The sequence below is a fragment of the Battus philenor genome, unplaced genomic scaffold, assembly GCF_028537555.1.
Source record: "Battus philenor isolate CCGP_79_NKW_IND1 unplaced genomic scaffold, ilBatPhil1.0.hap1 SCAF_26, whole genome shotgun sequence".
Lineage (NCBI taxonomy): Eukaryota > Metazoa > Arthropoda > Insecta > Lepidoptera > Papilionidae > Battus > Battus philenor.
The window spans coordinates 10,653,791-10,668,166 of record NW_027181689.1 but is presented as its reverse complement, the minus strand read 5'-3'; the positions used below and the strand labels follow the sequence as shown (position 1 = coordinate 10,668,166).

Below are 14,376 nucleotides of genomic sequence, written 5' to 3'. Positions count from 1 at the left end.
AATAGCAAGAGAAGTCCGATCATTAAAAATGAATGCCGGTGCATTGCAAGCGAATATTCCTTTAAGCTGCAAATGGGCCGTCAGCCTAATGCGACGAAGAGAACCCGGCACCAGCGCGGTGATTCCATAGAGTCCAGAGAAGTTACGACGCTAATGTTTATAAAACTCCTCCTTGTGTCGTTTCTGGGCGTCGTAACCTCATCTCAGATTCCTGTTACAGTAGCATAAGTTGTGAACAAATTTAAATACACATCAATATTTATATCGCCAAGCATAGTGATTATAGTATATTACCCCATGGTGGAGGCCTATCATAGCTGGCTTCTATAGGTTTAAAAGTAGAAGAAGACATGCAAGTTTCTAATTGTATAAGTTCGTGTATTGCTTCTATACACGCATCAACGCACATTTGATGTGCGTGATTTACACAAGACGTTGCGTGAAGTTCCTGTAATTAGTTCACCTGCAACACATCCATTTACCTAAATCGTTTTAATGTATTGTAGTGAATACAATTTGATACAAAAACATTATTTATATTTTAACTAGTTTTTATTTGCAGTTTTAAAATTCATTGTTTGATAATTCTTGAACATTACGTGTAGTCGCACAGCGGATTTGAAGTAACAGTGAGAAGGTCAAAGCCCAAAGAACAGAAACCATTGGATTGGTTTCTTATTTGGAAACCATAGACAGACAAACGCACCGTCCGGCCACAATGATCAAGCCGTTTACCATAGATCTTATTGGAAATTTATAGGAAAAGCTTATGTCTAGCGGTGAACATCCTATAGTCGAAATTATAATGACGTTTACGTATGATTAAAATTTCACTAAAATCAATCTTTATTATATCAAAGCCATTACAATGTACACGGAACTATAACGTCTATTATAAACATTTAAAATGTAGCCGCCAGAGAATATTATTCTTAGACTTTTTTTGAATTAAATAAAAAAATAAAAAGTTTAACGTTGAAAATAATGAACAATATTAAAATTTACCTTCTGTCGTCTCACACAGCGAGTGCAGACACGACGCGGTCATGTACAATATAATTATACCTAAATACAGGATGATATTTTGTTGTCAATCATGTATCATAGACATAGTTCATTGGTAAAGGAATGTGATTTGCAATCGTAGGTTGCAGGTTCGATTTCCGGGATATAATTCTATATAATACACACTTTGTGCATTAATTATATAGAAAAGCAGCTGCTCTCCAGATGATGGGCAGCAGCGTACCAGCGTACCATAATACAACACTATATTGTTTGGCACTAATCGGTGTAACATAACTCCTGAAGATACCCCGTGGAGGGGTGAAACACGTGTTGAGTGAGACACGGTGGCAGTTGTGTAATTCGCATTGTTCGCCGCATACGCATTTATCAGCGGGCTGGCGGGCGGTGCACTTTGTTGCACGACTACCACTGCATGTGCGGAAGTGGCTTAATATTAGTCCTTTTCTTACATATAATACAACACAATGATCGACAATTAGACTGCCTAACTGGTGTTTCTGGTATATACTCCCATTGATATCTTTAAAGAAAACTTTTGTCTTGCAGTTATACACTATTATTGAGAATAAATAGAATGAGTCAAATGATTTCCGGTTAGTTTATTAAATTTTATACAGACAGCCCAAAAACACATTTTGTAATGTAAATACTTACGTACTCAATACGTCGCACATGTACACCTGTAACAATATACAAAATTATGTTAAATACATTTCATTAACAAATACCTTTCATATAAAAATGTGACTCGATTTTGGTGAGAGAATAAATAATGTAAAACTCCATGTACACATGTTTTGTGTTTATTTAAAAAAAAACAGCGTTACTGTATAAAAAATTTAACCCTTCACTGTACGCGGATGTTAATTCACGCCTGGACATAAAAAGCTATTGCAATCCGCAGGCGTGAATTCACGATCGAATAACTTATTTAATTTTTTTTTATATAAGATATCAAGCCTATATTTCTTACTGCAATACGATTGCAAGTACTTATTCTTATAGTAAAAGTCTTCTAGAATATAGATTCTTTTTTTGCAAAACAACGTTTGCGGGATCAGCTAGTTACTTATAAAAATAGTTTTATAAGTAACTAGCTGATCCCGCAAACGTTGTTTTGCAAAAAAAAATTAAAGTTTTTAATTAACAAATAAAAAATTAGGGTTCATCGTAGAGGGGTGAAAATTTAGGGTTGTATGTATTTTGGTATGCTGTATCATAATAAAATAAAAACCAAAAAATTTGTTTAAAAAATAAAAAATAAAATTGGGGTGGACCACCCTTATCACATAGGAGTATGGAAAATAGATAGTAGCCGATTCTCATACCTACTGAATACGCATATAAAATTTGGTAAAATCGTTCGAGCCGTTTCAGAGGAGTTCAAGTTCGTTTATATATTAGATTTAATTTATCTGTTATAAACATAAATTTAAAATGGGGAGTAATACGCGCGCTGTTTTACAGGCCGCGGGCATAAGGTGTTAATGGCCTTTTTTTCCGAGGGCCGTCAAGGGTTAAATGGCCTGTGAGCAAACCCATCATTGCCAATGTGTGCTATCTTATATGAATCCATTTACACTGTAACATCCATTAGCAGAGAAACTTTTTTTTGATTTCTTTTAATCCTTAAGGCTATTTTACATTTTATGGAAGACTCATGTAAACATATATGTATTACTCATAAAAAGATATGTTAACTCGATGAAGTCTAAGAATTTCGTTGCAGGGACAAAGATATTGATATAGATATAAACAAACTGCGAAAACTCATCAAGACATCTTTCCATCTCACACAACTACTAAGCGGGCACGGGTACTGCAAGCAGTACCTGCACCGTTTTAAAATAATCGATAATGAGACTTGCCCATGTGACGACTCCACAGTACAGACTTTTCATCACTTACTCAGACACTGCTTCCGATTCGAATTCAAAAGACGTAACCACGTGAACTTATGTGAAAAACTTAATATACCTCCTTTCAGCTTACCGGACCTTCTCAAGAAAAAATCTACAGCAGAATCTTTTGATGAGTTGGCCCGGCACATTGTCCTAAATCTGAAGGCGTTTAACGGTCTGTAGCGCTTGGGCAGCGACTTGAAATAAAGTAATGTAGCTACTAATATGTAATTGAGTATTCCAAATTGTATTGTTAATATATATAAATTTTAGCTGTATTTACCCATAAGAGAAAGTTGTGTAAGAAAAATTGTAAAAAATTATAAAACGCTGTCGTGCCTCGCAGCTGGGAGAAGAAAGATCCGTATCAAATAGCGGCAACCCTCTCCCAACTGTCTGCGTTTAGTTTAGGCGAAAAATAAATATTGTAAAAAAAAAACACTAGCGATACAAAATTTGAATTAATAAAAAAAAGTCAGGGACGGACTGATAATGCAATCACCTTTTTAATAACATTAAAATGTATTTACGAATCAAAACTGCGTTCAAATAGCTACTCGAATAAAAATATTTGAATTTGGAAATAACATTACTCAATATCTAAACTATACTCATGACAATAATGACAAATAAAAGAAAATATTAAACCGATATCTTATGTAGTTAATTAACTACAATGTTAGTCACAAATGTAACCTTAACGTGAAATGATGACATAATTACAGATAATCCCTCCGCCATTTTATATTGTAATCCGTTAATACATTATCTGTGGTTCTATAACAATAAGGATAACCTTGGAACTAATGTAAACGTTTTAATTATCCTATTAATACAGATGTCAATGTAAGATACAGTTTAATTGGATAATATGTATTTAAATAGATTACAAAAAAATATCTAAATAATTTGCGAGAACATAAAAAAACTTCGGGACATATTTTGACTTGATGCTGTCAAAGAAAGGTGAAAAATGGCGCCTGTCAGTTGTCAATTTTTTTTTGAATGAAGAATGAAATATTATTTTCTATGATCCTGTGGTCTGTAGTATATCTGTAGCAAGCGATTTTAAACTGTATTTTAAAAATTATTAAATATAATATAGCCTATTTCAATTCGAGCAGAACTAACAAATCATTCGAGCGATGCGAGCATATATGTCCAAAGGCAGTTGGCAGGTTAGACAAATATCAATCCATTTTAATAATTCATTTCGTACTATTTTCTCTTGTTATGGTTTCAAGCGGTGATGTGGTAAAAATTAATTAAAATATGTTGTAGATTTAACATTGATGGGAGGCATACACATAGGAGCAACAAAGACATACTGAAATTGCGTCGCAATTTTCGAGACAAAATGACTTAGTGTTTTTACAAAGATCGTCACGTGTTGCGCTGCCTTATTAGCGACTTCCGTATGGAGATGGGCCAACTTAGAAAAACGAGCTGTTCTTAGTGCTATGTCGATGACCTTGATTCTTGTGCGGTCTTCCTTTTAATCCATAGACGATAGATATATAATCCATCGGGTTTCGCGAACATATATTGTCTAAAGTAACTATATAATATATTACCAATGTAAAGTTTTTCTTTTAATATTAACAAATCACATGCGTAAGGCAATAACACGTGTCGTTTTAGTCCATAGACGCCCACTGCAAGGTATAAATCTCCCCCAAATACATCAATGCAGGATTTAACATAAGTAAGAAAAGGAACAATATTTAGCCACTTCCGCACATGCAGTGGTAGTCGTGCAACAAAGTGTGCCGCCCGCCAGCCCGCTGATAAATGAATGAACCCCTCCACGGGGCATCTTCAAGAGTTATGTTACACCGATTAGTGCCAAACACAGAGTTTGTGGGTGGTGAGGGGTGAAACACGTGTTGAGTAATTTGGCGGTAGCGGTTGTGTGATTCGCATTGTTCGCCGCATACGCATTTATCAGCGGGCTGGCGGGCGGTGCACTTTTTTGCTGCATGTGCGGAAGTGGCTAAATATTGGTCCTTTTCTTACTAAGGATAAACTTCCGCAAAGTAACGCCTGATTCCATTAAATAGCAATAACACATGTCGTTTTAGTCTATAGACGCCCACTGCAAGGTATAAACCTCCCGCAAATACATTAATGCAGGATTTACCATAATTTTTTCATGACGGGATGACGATAGCAGTGTGAATTTGTGATATACAGAGAATACTGCTGCACATCCTTTGGAAACTTTAGTTTTCCTGACATTCGTAATCCTATATAATGAATGCACAATGTATGAATTAAGTTAGTTAATATTCTTTATTGTACACGCTAGCAAATATATACATAGTTGTATAATTGTAAAGAAAAAGTACATTGCGGTCTTATCACACGAGGCAAGTTTCAGACAACCATAGTATGGAAGCAGTAGAAGTAAGTACAATAGCAATTCTCAGTCTTCTACCGCTTGGCAATTGCTACATATACCTTCTGCGGTATACGATCGTATTTCAAATACACCAGGTATTAGAAGTGTAATAAACAAAACTCAACTAAATAAACCCGATACAAGGACGTTCATTTTGAATAATCGAAACTCGTTAAAATGATGACATATGTAAATTTACTTTGTATCGAAAACAAATTGAAACATATACATTCGTCTTGTCTTGTCTTGTCAAATACTTACATCTAAGCAAGCAAGCAAACATACTTAGATACCGGTTTGTACGCGCGTTTTATTTACGTCAAAGATATATTTTCGTCTTCCTAATTAACACATTCGTCATATGTTAATTAAAGTAATTTATTTATATTCATTCAAATTGAATAACGGACGGATTATATCACTTATTATTCGTTAATTTTAGTTTGTATCGCTGGGAATTTTTGATTAAAATGTATTTTTTATTTCCGTCAACTCTACGCAGGCGAGAGACATTGCCACTATCTGATACGAATCTGTTGACGTCAAGTTGACTCTGCAATCTGTTCGAATGAAAAGAATGATGAAGAAGGATGATAGGTGATATATGTAAGTGTTAATAATAAAAAAGTAAAAAACAATTTCTAAAAGAAGATAAAAGAAAAAGAGTGATATAAAATGTGCAGCATGAAAGAAGAAGTAAAAATCAAAAGATAAAAAACTTTTTAAATTCTAAGAATAATAACATCTCTGCCTACAGTTACAAGGGTTTAACGAGAGGCGATAAAAATGGGACCAAATAGACTGTTCAAACGAAATGCCCCAAACTTAAGAACAGAAGAAAAAAACTCATGGCAACTATGTTTTTTTTAATAATATAAGATTACAGTTACTTGCGATTGTAAATTACGGGTTCGATTCCGCGATACAACCTTATATAATTCACACTTTGTGCAATAATTACGTAGGATTACCACTACTCATAAACAAGTTTGCAGAGGATGGGCAGCAGAGACCTTTGCATACCATAATACCACGCTGCGATCACCAGCCCGCCAGTGTGGGGATTATGATACATCATCGATATTTGGGGGGGACCTATACCTTTCAGTGAGCGTCTAAGGCAGTGATTCCCAAAGTGGACTAAATCGACCCCTAGGGGTCTATGACAACCTGCAAGGGGTCTACGTCAGCGAAATAAATTTGGGAGTCCATGAAACGAAAATAGGGGTCCACGATAATGGATCTCAACACATACACTGACAGTACCTATTTACTTACATCATACTATCTTATAATACCAACACATTTACATTATTTATAAAAGTACCTATAAAGTAAATAAATTATTATACGTGTTTATAAAATTGTATAAGTTGTAGGATGTTGGTATTCGCTTTGTGGTCGCAATACATTTTAAACTTGTAAAAACCTGAGAGTAGCAGTCTCAGAGCTTCGCTACCTTGCACAGAATTCTTCAATTCGTCACTCTATAAATACGAATGTGGGAAAAAACGTTTATTCGTTTCATTCGTAAATTTACAGGAAATCAATATCAGGTAAGTAGGAGACCTACCCAACACGGAAAAACATGGCAAGGGGTCTACGTCACAAAAAATTTTGGGGAACTCTGGTCTAAGGGCTAAAAAGGTGATTAATATGATTATCCTCTTATCACTTACAATGACCACTACATCATAAATAGAATACCAGAGCGCAGTGGTGCTCTTTCTAAATCTACGAGGGTATCAAACGCACCCTAATTAGAGAAGATCACGACAAACTCACATGAGTTTCTTCTGTGAATACTTTCGCAAACGACGTTAAATCAGATAGATTTAGTTGTATTTTTATTTAAAAATCACTACAGCAGAATTTACTTGATATGGACTTCGGAACCTTGAATGAAATCTGCTTCAAACCAGTCGAATTAGAAATTAATGGTGTAGGGATAGGTCTAGCAGAGGAAGTTCTAATTATTTAATGGAATCAGGCAGGATGTGTTGAGTGAATTGACGGTGGCGGTTGTGTAAATCGCATTGTTTGCCGCATACGCATTTATGATCGGGCTGGCGGGCGGTGCACTTTGTTGCACGACTACCACTGCATGTGCGGAATTGGCTAAATATTGAAGTTCTAATTGATGTTCTCCTTGTTCTTTGACCATTTACTTATTTTATTTCCATTTGACGACAAATTCTATGTACTTTTTAATTTGAATTACTTATTCTATATAAATCATTTTCAATTCAAAAGATAACATTACACGTGAACAATAGGCACAAAAATAAACTGAACATACATATTAAAACATTGAAATTTAAGTTTATTCATTCAAATATATTTCAATTGTTTTTTTTAGTGTACATACCGTACAAAAAGTTTCGATATAAATCTATTTAATATACGGAAACGAAGTAATTGTTAATGGTTAGGTATTTCCAAAATTAAAAATGTTGACAGTAAAATATGCGATGGGTTTTACAGACCTCTTAAAATACATGATCACGAAATTTGCGACGCCAATAACATAACATCATATTATATTATTTATGCAGAGATTGAAAATAGGTGTTAAATTTTAAAGGTGTGAATTTATAGCTTATTTACCGTCAATTAATGTGTGGTACACACTCTCGAAAAGTCAACGATAATGTAGTAAAAAAATTTTGATTACCACAGATAAAAAATAATTATTGTTTACTGTCTTTCCCTACAGGCTATACAGGCAGAGATTATTTTAAGCAAGAAAAGGACCAATATTTAGCCACTTCCGCACCGATTAGTGCCAAACACAGAGTCTTCGGCACTAATCGGTGTAACATAACTCCTGAAGATACCCCGTGGAGGGGTGAAACACGTGTTGAGTGATTTGGCGGTGGCGTTTGTGTGATTCGCATTGTTTGCCGCATACCCATTTAACAGCGGGCTGTGCGGAAGTGGCTAAATATTGGTCCTTTTCTTGCTTAAGATGGACTTCCGCGAGGTAACGCCTGATTCCATTAAATATAGAAGTCATTTTTAAACGAAAAATTGTTAAATTTCATATGAAAGAGCAACTGTTCAATATCTGGCATGCTCTTAGATCAGCGTTCCGAGTAGATGGTAGCTTGCTGATTATGTTAAAATAATCGACGATTTAAACGCGCATGTAAATCTACTTAAAAAAAAAACATTTTTTTTATTTCATTAATTATCTTTTCAAAACATTCAATTGTTGTTAAACCAATTGGCCACATTACTGATTTTGATCTAATCACATTAATAGTATGTTCACTTAAGAATAAATAGTTTTTGTATGTTTATTTGAAATCATTGTATCAACATATCGGTTGCCAGCATTCCTGTGGGCGTAGAGAAATCGCAAGAGAGAGGCGCTAAATACTTTCGCAGCAGGTTGGTTAAGTAGAAAGTGTGCATAAGTGTTTACCTCACTAGACGCAAGCAATCTAAGATGACCCTCATCTGTGTATCAGAGATTATAGTCATGAAAATTATCTGGTATTTTATATGAGTCATGTTGATACAGCCAACACGATACAATGTTACTATACCACTATAAAATAACATTCGCTAATATGATTCTTTTAGAGACTTCATTGTAACGAGATTGATTATTATACCCTGATATGGTTTAATAATTTGCAATACAAAATCTTACGCAACAACATTTTTCAGTTCGTCATCATGAATTATTAAATAAACAAATGTAAAGAGATGAAAGGAAAAGATTGATTATCTATACACTGATATGGTCCAGTATTTTGCAATACAAAATCTTACGCAACAACATTTTTAAGTTCGTCATCATGAATTATTAAATAAACGAATGTAAAGAGATGAAAGGAAAAGGTCGATTGCCTATACACAGATATGATGTAGTATTTTGCAATACAAAATCCTACACAACATCGCTTTTACATTCGTCCTGATAAAATGTTTAAGTACCTGAATGTAACGAAAGAAAAGAAAACATCGATTGCCTATACACAGATATGATGTAGTATTTTGCAATACAAAATCCTACACAACATCGCTTTTACATTCGTCCTTATAAAATTTCTTAGTACTTGAATGTAACGAAAGAAAAGAAAGATTGATTGCCTATACACTGATATGATTCAGTATTTTGCAATACAAAATCCTGCACATCATCGCTTTTACATTCGTCCTTATAAAATTTCTTAGTACCTGAATCTAACGAAAGAAAAGAAAAGATCGATTGCCTATACAAAGATATGATGTAGTATTTTGCAATACAAAATCCTGCACATTATCGCTTTTACATTCGTCCTCATAAAATTTCTTAGTACCTGAATGTAACGAGATAAAAAGAAAAGATCCATTGCCTATACACCGACATGATCCAGTATTTTGCAATACAAAATCCTGCACGTCATCGCTTTTACATTCGTCCTCATAAATTTCTTAGTACCTGAATGTAACGAAAGAAAAGAAAAAATTTATTGCCTATACACTGATATGATCCAGTATTTTGCAATACAAAATCCTACACAACATCGCTTTTACATTCATCACCATTATTATCTTTAATATCTAAATGTCACATGATGAAAAGAAAAGTCGTGTCCCCATACACTGATATGATCCAGTATTTTGCAATACAAAATCCTACACAACATCGCTTTTACATTGATCACCATTATTATTTTTAATACCTGAATGTCACACGATGAAAAGAAAAGGTCGTTTGCTCATACGCTGATATGATCCAGTATTTTGCAATTCAAAATACTGTACAACGACACTTTTGAATTCGTTACCATAAATTATTTGTACATGAATGTAAAGAGATAAAAGGAACGGTTGATTGCCTAAACACTGATATAATACAGTATTTTGAAATCTAAAATCTTCTATCACCGTTTCTACGTTTGTCACAATTAACTTTTTTATTGTCTGAATGTAACGTGTTAAATATGCATATACCCATATATCATTAATTATATTGCAATACAAAAACCGGTATAAAACCACTTAACGTTTTTGAGTTTTTATTTAATATTACATGTAGTATGTAAAAGATTAATAAGTAAAATAATTATAAGTAAAAAAATGTTAATTGTTTTTTTTCAATCCATTCAATTCAAATTTAGAAATGGAACTAGAAACAATTGTTTTATCACCACCGTAAATAACCGTGCGAACTGGATACAATGATTTCCGCAAAACAAAATATTACATAAATTGTTTCATTGTTTTAATTTATATCAGATCCTTTTTTAAACGGTTTTATTTAGTTCGACCCGTACGGAATTTATTTGGATCAAAATTAGAAATTGAAATTTAATCACCTTCCCGTTGTCAGATTGATCTGAAATTTGGTACACACATTTAATTTAGATGACAATACAATATAATAAAATCAATAACATTATAAATCTAAGATGGCCGCCGATACGAAATGGCGGATTACATATTTTTCCTTAACCCCCTCAATATGGGTATCAAATGAAAGGGCTACACTAGTAAAACACGATGATTATGTCAAAATTTAAAATTCAAGATGGACGCCGCTCCAATATGGCGGACTAGGTACATATTTTTCCACAACCACCACAATATAGGTATCAAAAAACCGTTTAACTTAAAAGTTTTTTAAATGTATTTATTTTCATAAATAGAAGCATGAGTTTCCATTTTTGAATTGAAAACTTTTACCGCGTCAGGAACTATCCGCTAGAGTAAAATGTATTTAGTTCATTTAATACTTGACAGGTTTAAATGGGTGAATTTATGAATCATTTGTAAGGGAAAAGCTTTAATGATTTATTTTTTCTATTACCATGTCAAAGGTACAATATCTTTTAAAAGTACAAAAGTCAGTAGGTGTGTATACTAAACAATAAAAATGCATTTTTTATTATATTATATTCTTCTCCTTTTCTACTGCGTCCTCCGTCTAATGGAGACCTATCCACGCCTCGTCTACCAGCGTGAGATAAGGATATAAATAAAAAAAATTCAGTGAAGAAATTATTTCTGTAACATTTTGTGTCCATGACAGCGGAAATACAAGGGACCCCCGAAAATGGGGCCATAAAATGTGCGAAGGACGAATTAAAAGAGAGACGAATGAAAGGCAACAAAAAAACGAAGAGCAGATAAAAAACCCTGTCGAGTTGTTTTGGTGATAACTCACAAACTTCTTTATTATATTACACCAATACCTCGCTTTACGTCGTTTCGTTTCGCGTTTTTTTTCGAAGTTGCGCGCTGCTTAATTAGTACTAATTTTCACTGTGCGTCGTTAGATTTTCGTTGTTGCGTTGTTTTGGGTTCGAGTATTCAAATTTTTTTTTTAAATTTTCTTTTTTTTTTCAAAAGATGGCAACATTTGTTTCTAATTGCGCCATGCCGTCAAAACTCGGGGATTCCCTTTCTAATTAAAAATCAACGCAATTTAAATAGTTTCATTTTCAATTTGTTTTGGTAGTTTTAAAGTTCTATTTCAATTACGTGTTTATATAATTTAAAAATTATATTATTATAATTTTTTTAAAAGAGAATAATAAATTTATATAAATTTTTACATGTTGTTTCTGGTTACAAAAAAGGTAAATGTTATTCCAATTTATTTATTGGCAGAGTTATATTATTTTTGTTTTTTAAATGTTTACTTTGTTCAATTTTATTTTTAAAGAGTTGTATTTTCGTGACCCTGGAACCTATCTTCGATCTTTACATGGTTTGATATAGAAAATCTTAATTCACTTTGCGGCGTCTCAATTGCGTAGTGTTTTTTTGGAACGTAACCACGACAAAGAGAGGTGTTGGTGTAGTTCATTATCATTATCATCATTCCAGATGTAGAAAATTCACTGCTGAACATAGGTCTTCCCCATAGAATTCCCCTAAAACCTTATGGAAGCCTGCATCTGGCATCTGCTAACCACCTTAACAAGTTTGACTTTCCACTGTAGGTTGCAGTAGTAAAAACAATTTCTTCATAAGCGCTTATTAGTGTGATTTTTTTATTAGCGTGTTCCTTTTTTACTAAACTATAACAAAAGACATTACCTAAACAAGAGAATAATAAAATTAAAATCAATATAAAAAGCATTAACGTGAGAATTTATAAAAACAACAACAAAAAACATGATAATTTAAGAACAAATTGAATCAAAACAGATTTGTATATTACAATAAATCTTGTTATCGCGCAAAGTACTTGAGACAAATGGCCGCTGAAGAAAGAGAATCGTGGTCGCAAATCCAGAACCTTTCGGCCCTGTTGAATGAGCGATGTACCCAGGCCACTGTCACTTCGAGCAATTCTTCGTGCTAAGTCAGTGATCTTGGTTCTTCGATCACGAAGCGAAACTCCGAGGCACATCCCTTTCTATTGCTCTCTGGGTGACATTGAGCCTTCGTATGAAGCCCGTCGTAAGTGACCACGGCACGAATCCGTATATCATCACCAGCAACACACATCGGTCAAAGACCTTTGTATTTAATGGAATCAGGCGTTACCTTGCTAGTCCATCCTAATTAAGAAAAAGACCAATATTTGGCCACTTCCGCACATGTAGTGGTAGTCGTGCAACAAAGTGCACTTTTCACCCCTCCACGGGGCATCTTCAGGAGTTATGTTACACCGATTAGTGCATCTGGCTCACGTGATCACGTGTTGAGTAATTTTGCGGTGGCAATTGTGTGATTCGCATTGTTTGCCGCATACGCATTTATCAGCGGGCTGGCGGGCGGTGCACTTTGTTGCACGACTACCACTCCATGTGCGGAAGTGGCTAAATATTGGTCCTGTTCTTACTAAAGACCTTTATCTTCATTACGTTACTTATTATTACTAAAACCATTGATTTTTAAATAAATTGTACCACACATCACAGCAAATGAACTATAAATTCACCCATTTAAAGCTTCTACATGTGAAAACAATCACCCTGTATAGGTTTGATTTGTTTTGACATAAAGGTATGGACACACCGGGTCAAATAACCATACGCTCTTTGAACTATGAACGCGTGCTATTTATTTAATCAAAGATTTTGACAGACGTCATGGTGTGGTAAGATTTTTAAATCATAAACATGTTAATATATATATAGGTATACGGATACATCATCTATGCAAGACGAAGTTAAAAGCAGGGCTAGTCAATCCGCGGCCCGCATTCGGTTAAGCGGTCCGCGTCAAATAAATCCATACAAATAATGTTAATTATTACATGAATAGAAGCAGCCTTTATAAAGGATATCTTATATCTTACTTTTCTTAGTGTTAAATTTAAAATTAAACGTATATTAATTAATAAATCTTATTATAGCATTCAATAGTTAATTATTCGAAATGTGTAGTGTGTTGCGTGTGTTGTGTTAGCTCATTAGGTGGATTGATATTTTAATGTATACATAAAAAATTATTAAATTTCATTTAACCCTTAATTAGGCGCATGGGGTCAGGGCCACTTGAAATTCAAAAAATTATGGCTTACAGTCTTCAGAGCGTACTAACGCTCTTTATAGCTTCCTCTTTCCCCCCGGGGTACGCGAATTAGTCACATCCAGAACATTAAGGCATGTGCATGCATCGCTGTCCTTTAGAGAGCTGACCCCATGCGCCCAGTTACGTTCCATTTTTTGGCGAAGGTAAGTTTTTACTTTTGTGATTTTTTTGTGTTTATATTAGTATATTGTTTACTATTTATCTATGTATGTGTGTATTTTGATACGGTATGATTTCTTTATGTATTTTTGAGTTTTTTTCTATGCTTTTTCTTTTTTTTTAAATTGAAATGCCTAACGACAAACAAGTATTGCAATGGCTGGATCAAGTGCTTGATGAAGAGCAAGATGTTGCTGCTTCGGATTCGCAAGACGAAACTTTAAACGATGCTGTCACTGATAGTGCTCATAATTCAGAAAGCGAAATTGTTGAGTCTGAACATATCCTGTATCAACGGAAGATAATTATTTTTTATCTCGACATACTCGGAGAAATGGCCCGAAAGTGAAATGGTGTAAAGTACCACCATCGAACGTAGTAAGGACCCGAGCACAAAATATT

At 34.1% G+C, this 14,376-nt stretch overlaps 1 protein-coding gene across 2 annotated transcripts in view; it reads right to left on the bottom strand.

Moving 5' to 3' along the window:
* Nucleotides 1-14,376, bottom strand: part of Abcd1 (ATP binding cassette subfamily D) — a 116,014-nt gene that overhangs the window by 83,615 nt on the left and 18,023 nt on the right. Inside the window, exon 2 of one of the 2 annotated variants that reach the window (XM_068768708.1) lies at nucleotides 1,684-1,709. The gene's annotated coding sequence lies outside the window, so the exon portion shown is untranslated. The remainder of the gene's footprint in view (nucleotides 1-1,683; nucleotides 1,710-14,376) is intronic. The other variant, XM_068768709.1, reaches the window with a different exon arrangement.